Genomic DNA, 7,783 nt, shown 5'->3' with positions numbered 1-7,783 from the left:
GCAGGAGTTATACAACTTTTGGCACCAGGAAGTATTGATAAAATGGCAAGAAATTGGACTCGTGCCCAGGGCTGAGTCCTTTTTCTTTCCCCTTTCCTTCCGACAAGTAGGCTCCGGTTTCAAGCTTCTAGTCCTCATTCTCCGCTCACATCAGCCTGGCCTTAATTTCTTTCCCCAAATCTCGAATGAATGCATTTTTTTCCCTCATTATTGTTCTACACAGAGTGCAAGCTCCCTTTCTGTTGGGTTTGATGGTCTTGTTCAATACCATTTCCTTCCTGTCGCTTGATCGTAGATTTTGGAGTGTTCTGCTTTGGGGGTTACTGGCAGAATGGCAGGACAGGTAGTCAACCAATCAGAACAGAGCTGGAAGGGACCTTGGAGGTCTTCTAGTCCAACCCACTGCTTAGGAAGGAAACTATGCCACTTCAGAATCAGAACAGAGCAGGAAGGGACCTTGGAGGTCTTCTATGCCAGCCCCCTGCTCAAGCAGGAGACCGTATGCCATTTCAGACAAGTGGCTGTCCAGTCTCTCATTAAAAACTTCCAGTGGTGAAGCACCTACAACTTCTGGTGGCAAGTTGCTCCACTGGTTAATTGCCCTCACTGTTAGGAAGTTTCTCCTTAATTCCAGGTTGCTCCTCTCCTTGATTAGTCCTCAACTTACAACCACAAAACTGAAGAAGGAGTGGTTCAACCTTGATATAAGGAGGAATTTTCTGACAGGGAAACCAATCAACCCATGGAACAGAAGTTGCCTTCAGAAGTTTCATCCCTGGAAGCTTTCAAGAAGAGACTGGACTGCCCTTTGTCAGAAATGGTGTAGGGTCTCCTGCTTGGGCAGGGGGGTTGGACTAGATGACCTACAAGGTCCCTTCCAACTCTGTTATTCTGTATTCTATACTCCCTGTCTTGAAAACCCATCTCCTCCCTTCATTTCCAGGAGGTTGGTTTCCTCAGGACTCCAGCCATAGGAGGGCTGACCTTACCAGGGTCAGAGAAAGAGGACCGGCCAAGTAGTGCCTCAGTTTCCCATGGGTTTCCTCCCTGTGAGGAGCATAAAGTTTCCTCATGGGGAATTGTGGGAGTTGAAGTCCCCACATTTGAAGTCACTCAGGTTGAGGAGCACTGAGTTAGTCTGATTGCAACTGGTCTCCGTCTCATGCATTTGCATAAAAATAAGGCAGCTGTTGGGAAGAAAACAGACATTTCTTAAATTGCTCCTACACGTAAAATATGCATATCTATAAAGAAAAATCTGCTGGTTGGTTTAATTACAGGACAACTTTTTAAACACAGAATAACAGAGTTGGAAGGGACCTTGGAGGTCTTCTAGTCCAACCCCCTGCTCGGGCAGGAAACTATTCTGGACAAATGTCTAATCTGTTCTTTAAAACCTCCAGTGATGGAGCATTTATAAGTTCTAGAGGCAAGTTGTTCCACTAATTAATTGTTCTCACTGTCAGGAAATTCCTCCTCAGTTCTAAGTTGCTTCTCTCCTTGATTAGTTTCCACCTATTGCTTCACATCCTGACCTCAGGTGCTTTGGAGAAGAGGTTGATTCCTTCTTCTCTGTGGCAAAACATGATCACATAATCCTGGAACACAGAAACCGTCATAAATATGAGTCAGTCAGTGGCCAAAAGCATCTGAACTTTGATACGCGTGTCCAGGGAGATGCTGCAACCGTTGTGAAGTGTGAAAAATGGCCATGTGTCCATTTTTTCACTGACGTTGTAACGTCAGCCACTAAATGAAGTGTTGTACGTTAAGGACTAACTGTAGCAACGATAGATGAGGCTTTGGGGGCAAACATTATGAGATTTGACTGAGCATCGAGTTCCAGAGATACAAAGAAACTTTGTTTGGCTTCTGCTCAAAGTCATCTCGATATTCACCTTGGTGGACGTGGTTTTGTGAGTGGACAAAGGAGCCACAAAGTACAGCGTGGTGCTGAAGGGGCTGCTCCACGTGGTTAATTGTTCTCACCATCAGGAAATTCCTCCTTAGTTCTAGGTTGCTTCTCTCCTTGATTAGTTTCCACCCATTGCTTCTTGTCCTACCCTCAGGTGCCTTGGAGAATAGTATCCTGACCGAGGCTACTCAAGAGCCTGAAGCAAACTCCTGGTCCCGACAACAAAAACCCCTTTTATTCATTGACTGTGAATTCTGCTCATTCACATCCAGCAAAGTCTTTCAAGGGAGGATTTACAGTCACAGACCTTATCTGGCTTGGAGAGCTGCCAGGCTGAGATCTGCAGAACTTGGCAAGGAGTCTTGGAGAGTCACGAACCAATGAAGCGAATTAATGGTCTCCTGCAAACTCCACTCCCCTTTTGCTCCTCTTTTATTTTCTCTGGGAGGGGCCATTCATCGTCCTCCTGTGGCCTTACTCCCAAGTCACCCCTTATTCTTTAGCTCTTCCCTTCGTCTGTCCACTCTGCACATGTGCACACTGGGAACAGGCTTCAGCTGTTCTTCTGCCTCACTGATCTCTGACTCTGAAGGCAGCTGATAACTGTCAGATGGCCCTGACCACCTCTCTGCCTCTGACACAGAGCCCTCATCCGAGCTTTCCCCAGACTCCAGGACTGGCCCATCTTCCTCCCCAACCTCCTCACTGCCCGAATCTTCTGCCAGCTATGCCGGCCACTGGCAGGGCATAACAAATAGGTTGCAATGGGCCGTATCTTGCCCGGGAAACTGGGTGCTTCTGGGAGTTGCAGTCCACAAATCTGAAGTCACTCAAGCTGAGCAGTCCTGAGTTAGTCTGTTTGCAAATCATCCATTTCTGGTACATTTGCATACAAATGAGGCAGCTGTTGTGAAGGAAGTAGGAGTTTTTGTTAAATTGTGCCTACACACAAAATATGCATCTCTGTAGAGAAGAAGTGGCCGGCTGCTTTAATCAGGGGACCGCTTTTTAAATCTTTCAAAGGGATAAATCTGAGGGATGGGGAAAAAAAACACAATAACTTTCCAGATGTAGGAGAACAGCAAGCACAGCTATGAGGCGGGGTGAAACATGTCATGGGCTTGGAATCATTGTGTTGCCACAAAGTCCCCTTGAATCTGTGGACGCTAGTGCCACTTTAGAACTGACTGTTACTTGACAAAATTCTTGCGCCTAGGCCAGGGGTGTCAAACTTGGTGTCATTTAGGGCCTCGTTGTGGTTGTGTTTGACCTCGGGGTGGGGGCATGGCCAGGGAGAGTATGGCCAGCTTGACATCACTAGTGTCGGGGCGACTGTGGTGGCCCCAGTGCTCTGTCAGTGAAAAACAGGCTCCCATCAGGACAAAATCCTGCTTAAGGTTTTCCAGCTGACACAAACTAATGAAACAAAGCTCAGCCTGGGTCCCAGGATACGCTCTGAAGTTGTGTCCTTAAATTAGGCAGCCGAACTGCAAAAACGAAGCCAGGCCGAGCCTGGACTTCCGACGGGAAGGAAAAGATATATATATATATATTTGCAGATTTTTCTGAAGCATTAACCAGAGGCAAAATGTATTGTCCGGAGGTTGGAAAATTCTTAATGAGATCTGATAGGAAAGCTGGTTTCCTGGCACCCTCCGTAGAAGATATAATTAATAATGCCATCTGTTATATTACAGCAATGGTTCTCAACCTTGGCAACTTTAAAATGGGTGGAGTTCAAGTTAAAGTTGCCAAGGTTGAGAAACATTGCATTAGAGCAGGGGGTCGGCCACCTGCGGCTCGGGAGCCGCACATGTGGCTCTCCCATCCCTCTGCTGCGGCTCCCCGTTGCTCAAAATACACGTCACAACCGCCAATGTGCGACACCGGCTGGCACGCCATTTATTCAGCTTTTTGACCCTCAGTAGGCCGATAGATGCCGTGTTAAAACATTTTAGATGTTTTGTGGGAAATAGATCCAAATGGCTCTTTTGAGTGTTTAAAGTTGCCGACATTTAAGGTTGCTGCAATTATAGGCTTTGTGCCTGCAACTGGATCTTAAGTCTTAATAGATCTGGATTCATTGCTGGCAGATAACCACAGAATAACAGAGCTGGAAGGGGCCTTGGAGGTCATCTAGTCCGAGCCACTGCTGAAGCACGAGACCTTTTATCCTTTCAGACAAAGTGTTGTCCAATATCTTCTTGAAAATCACCAGTGTTGGGGCATTCACAACTTCTGGAGGGAACTTCTGTTCCACTGATTAATTGTCCTCACTGTCAGGAAATTTCTCCTCAGTTCTAAGTTGCTTCTCTCCTTGATTAGTTTCCACCCATTGCTTCTTGTTCTGCCCTCAGGTGCCTTGGAGAATAGTTTGACTCCCTCTTCCAATATCTCAGGGGTTGCCACAAAGAAGAGGGAATCAAACTATTCTCCAAGGCACCTGAGTGTAGAACAAGAAGCAATGGGTGGAAACTAATCAAGGAGAGAAGCAACTTAGAACTGAGGAGAAATTTCCTGACAGTGAGAACAATTAATCAGTGGAGCAGAAATTGCCTCCAGAAGTTGTGAATGCCCCAACACTGGAAGTCTTTAAGAAGATGTTGGATAGCCATTTGTCTGAAACGGTATAGGGTTTCCTGCCTAGGCAGGGGGTTGGACTAGAAGACCTCCAAGGTCCCTTCCAACTCTACTATTGTATTGTATTATTGTATTGTATTCTTTGTGGCAGCCTCTCAAATATTGGAAGACTGCTATCCTGTCCCCGTCCGTCTGTCCCCATTGAAGCAAGGATCATTTTGCACAGAAAACAGATTTCTATTTATTGGATATTCATATTAGTATTTTTAGGGGACGAGACCACCTGCAAGAGAAGAGCTCTGAAGGCAGTGGGATTGGAGACTTTTCTACGTTTGATTAGCCATGACATCTGTCAGCATCCTGGGCCAACCTTGCTATTTAGAGGATATCACAGAGTAGCTGCAAAGAGCTGGACATCTCGGAGTTGACATCTGCCCATCTTAAAATGGCAAAAGTTTAGAAATGTTCTTGTTGTGGCCTACCAGAGACCAGCATAGCTGGTAGCAGATTCGGACAGTGAGGAGGTTGGGGAGGAAGATGGGCCAGTCCTGGAGTCTGGGGAAGGCTCTGATGAGGGCTCTGTGTCGGAGGCAGAGAGGGGGCCAGGGCCATATGCCAGTTATCAGCTGCCTTCGGAGTGAGACATCAGTGTGGCAGAAGAACAGCTGGAGCCTGTTCCCAGTGTGCGCATGCACAGAGTTACCAGACGAAGGGAAGAGCTAAAGAACAGGGGTCGACTTGGGAGTGAAGCCACAGGTGGACGATGAATGGCCCCTCCCAGAGGGAATAAAAGAGGAGCGACAGGGGAGTGGAGTTTGCAGGAGACCATTAGTTCGCTTCATTGGTTTGTGACACTCTCCGAGGCTCCTTGCCAAGTTCTGCAGATCTCGCCTGGAAGCTCTCCAAACCAGAGAAGGTCTGTGACTGTAAATCCTCCTTTTGAAAGACTTTGCTGTGTGTGAATGAGCAGAATTCACAGTCAATGAATAAAAGGGTTTTTTGTCGGGACAAGGAGTTGGCTTCGTGCTCTCGGGAAGCCTCGGTCAGAACAGTTCTAGAGCAGAGCTGGGCCTCGACGGCTTCTTGATGACCTCTGGACTTCAGCTCCCAGAATTCCTGAGCCAGCATGATATAATCGATCAATCGATTGCCCTCTGGAATGAGATACGTGCTAATTTCCCTCTGAGGTTCACCTGATGTCCTTGGCATCTATACCTACCTACCCTCCTCCTGCCACATTGGCCCTCATACCAGTCCACCCTTGTTAGAAGGCTCTCTTCCTATAAATACCCCATAACCCCGTGATGGCAAAGCTATGGCACAGGTGGCACACAGAGCCCTCTCTGGGGCACATGAGCGTTGCCTCAGCTCAGCCACACCACACATTCATGCGCGCCTCCCACCTGCCACGCGTGCGCAGGGGGTGGGGCGTGTTAGATACTTGCTCTAACTTCAGTGGTTTCCACCCCGGTCCTCCGTTCCGGCGGGAACAGAGGCGCAATCCTATTGGTCGAAGGGTCTGACAGCTCCCTATAAAAGGGCTGCTGTCAGACTCAATCTTCATCTGGATTGTTGTTCCTTCTTGTACTTAATAAAGAGCTGTTGTTACGGTTGAGCCTGTGTGCGCCTCTCCATGACCCAATCTAACAGGGTGCATGCTGGAGACACATGCCCATGTGTGGGGGCCTGCAGGGTGCCCCCCCCTGCATGACGTTTTTGGTTTCAGGAGGCTTCAGGTAGGCCTGCTAGGCCCAAAATGGGCCGTGTGTGTGTGTCTGTGTGTGTCACACATGCATTGCATTATGGGTGTGGGCAGCGTACGTGCAGTCATGCACGCTTTCGGCACATGACAACAAAAAGGTTATCCATCACTGCCATAAAGCAATGCCCCATTTACGACCTGTGGACTTCAACTCCCAGAATTCCTGAGCCAACCAGGCTGACTCCGAGGTGGCATGCTTACTCAGGAATTCTGGGAATTGAAGTCCACTGGTCGTAAAGGGGGCCTGGCTGCCCACCCGTGCCATAGAAATTTCTCGTTACCTACCGAATTCGTGGCACCGAACCACAGGATTTTCCAACATCTCCCACACCAGTGGCACTTAACAGCTACTCCCCTGTGGTATGGTGGTATACAGGTAGTCCTTGATTGACGACAATGGAGCCCAAAATTTCCGTTGCTAAGCAAGACCATTGCTAAGTGAGCTTTTGCCCACACCTTACGACCTTTCTTGCCACAGTTGTTAAGTGAATCATTGCAGTTGTTCAGTCAGTAACAGGGTGGTTAAGAGAACACGGCTTCTCCATTGACTTCGCTCGCCAGGTCACAAAAGGGGATCACATCACGTGACCCCAGGAGGCTGCAACCGTCATAAATAGGAGTCAGTTGCCAAACCTTTGAATTTTTAGATTACGGTATTTTTCGGAGTATAAGACGCAGCAAGGTTCTGAAGAGGAAAATTTAAAAAGAAAAGTTTTTGCACTCTGCAAACCTTTCAAAAACGGCTTGTTTTTCACGAAAACAGGTTCGTTTCCCCTCTCAAAAAGGGGCATGAATAGCCCTTAGGAGGCTTGAGGGGTGCTCTGGAGGGGCGGAGGGGGGCAAAAACGAGCAAAAAACAGCCCGTTTTTTTGCGAAAACGGGCCCATTTTTTTCACAAAGAGGTTAGTCTTTAGGAAGCTTATAGAGTGCTGCTGGGGGTTGGGGGGGGGGGAAACGGCCCGTTTTTCACTCATTTCTGCCCTCCCCAGCCCCCAGGAGCACCCTACAAGCCTCCTAAAGGCTATGCATTGTCATTTTGATGAAGGGGGAGGGGTTTTCAGGTGGCAAAAATGCTGTATTCAGTGTATAAGACGCGCCTAGATTTTCAGCCTCTTTTTTTGTCGGAAAAAGGTGCGTCTTATACTCCGAAAAATACGGTATGTGATTTGCAGGGATGCTGCAATGGTCGTTAAGTGAGAATAACAGTCCTTAAGTTCTACTTACAGTTCCATTGCAGCTTTGAATGGTCACTAAAGTAATCGTTGGGAGGAATCCCTCTACTTCAGGGGTGTCCAAACTTGGGAATTCTGGGAGTTGAAGTCCACAAGTCTTAAAGTTCCCAAGTTTGGACACCCCTGCTCTACTTCATTGGGGTTTGCTAAAGGAGATGCTTCACCCCGCCATGCTGATAGGCCTCAATTTACGACCGTAATTGAGCCTGGCGTTAGGCTTGTAAGCCTTGCTGGCAGTGAAGTCGCTCACCGTAAGACTGCACCCAGTTTCGACTTTTATGGCAGTCATTAAGC

The sequence above is a fragment of the Natrix helvetica genome (assembly GCF_964273705.1).
Source record: "Natrix helvetica genome assembly, chromosome: 5".
NCBI classification, from domain to species: domain Eukaryota; kingdom Metazoa; phylum Chordata; class Lepidosauria; order Squamata; family Natricidae; genus Natrix; species Natrix helvetica.
Note: the sequence above shows the minus strand (reverse complement) of the source record.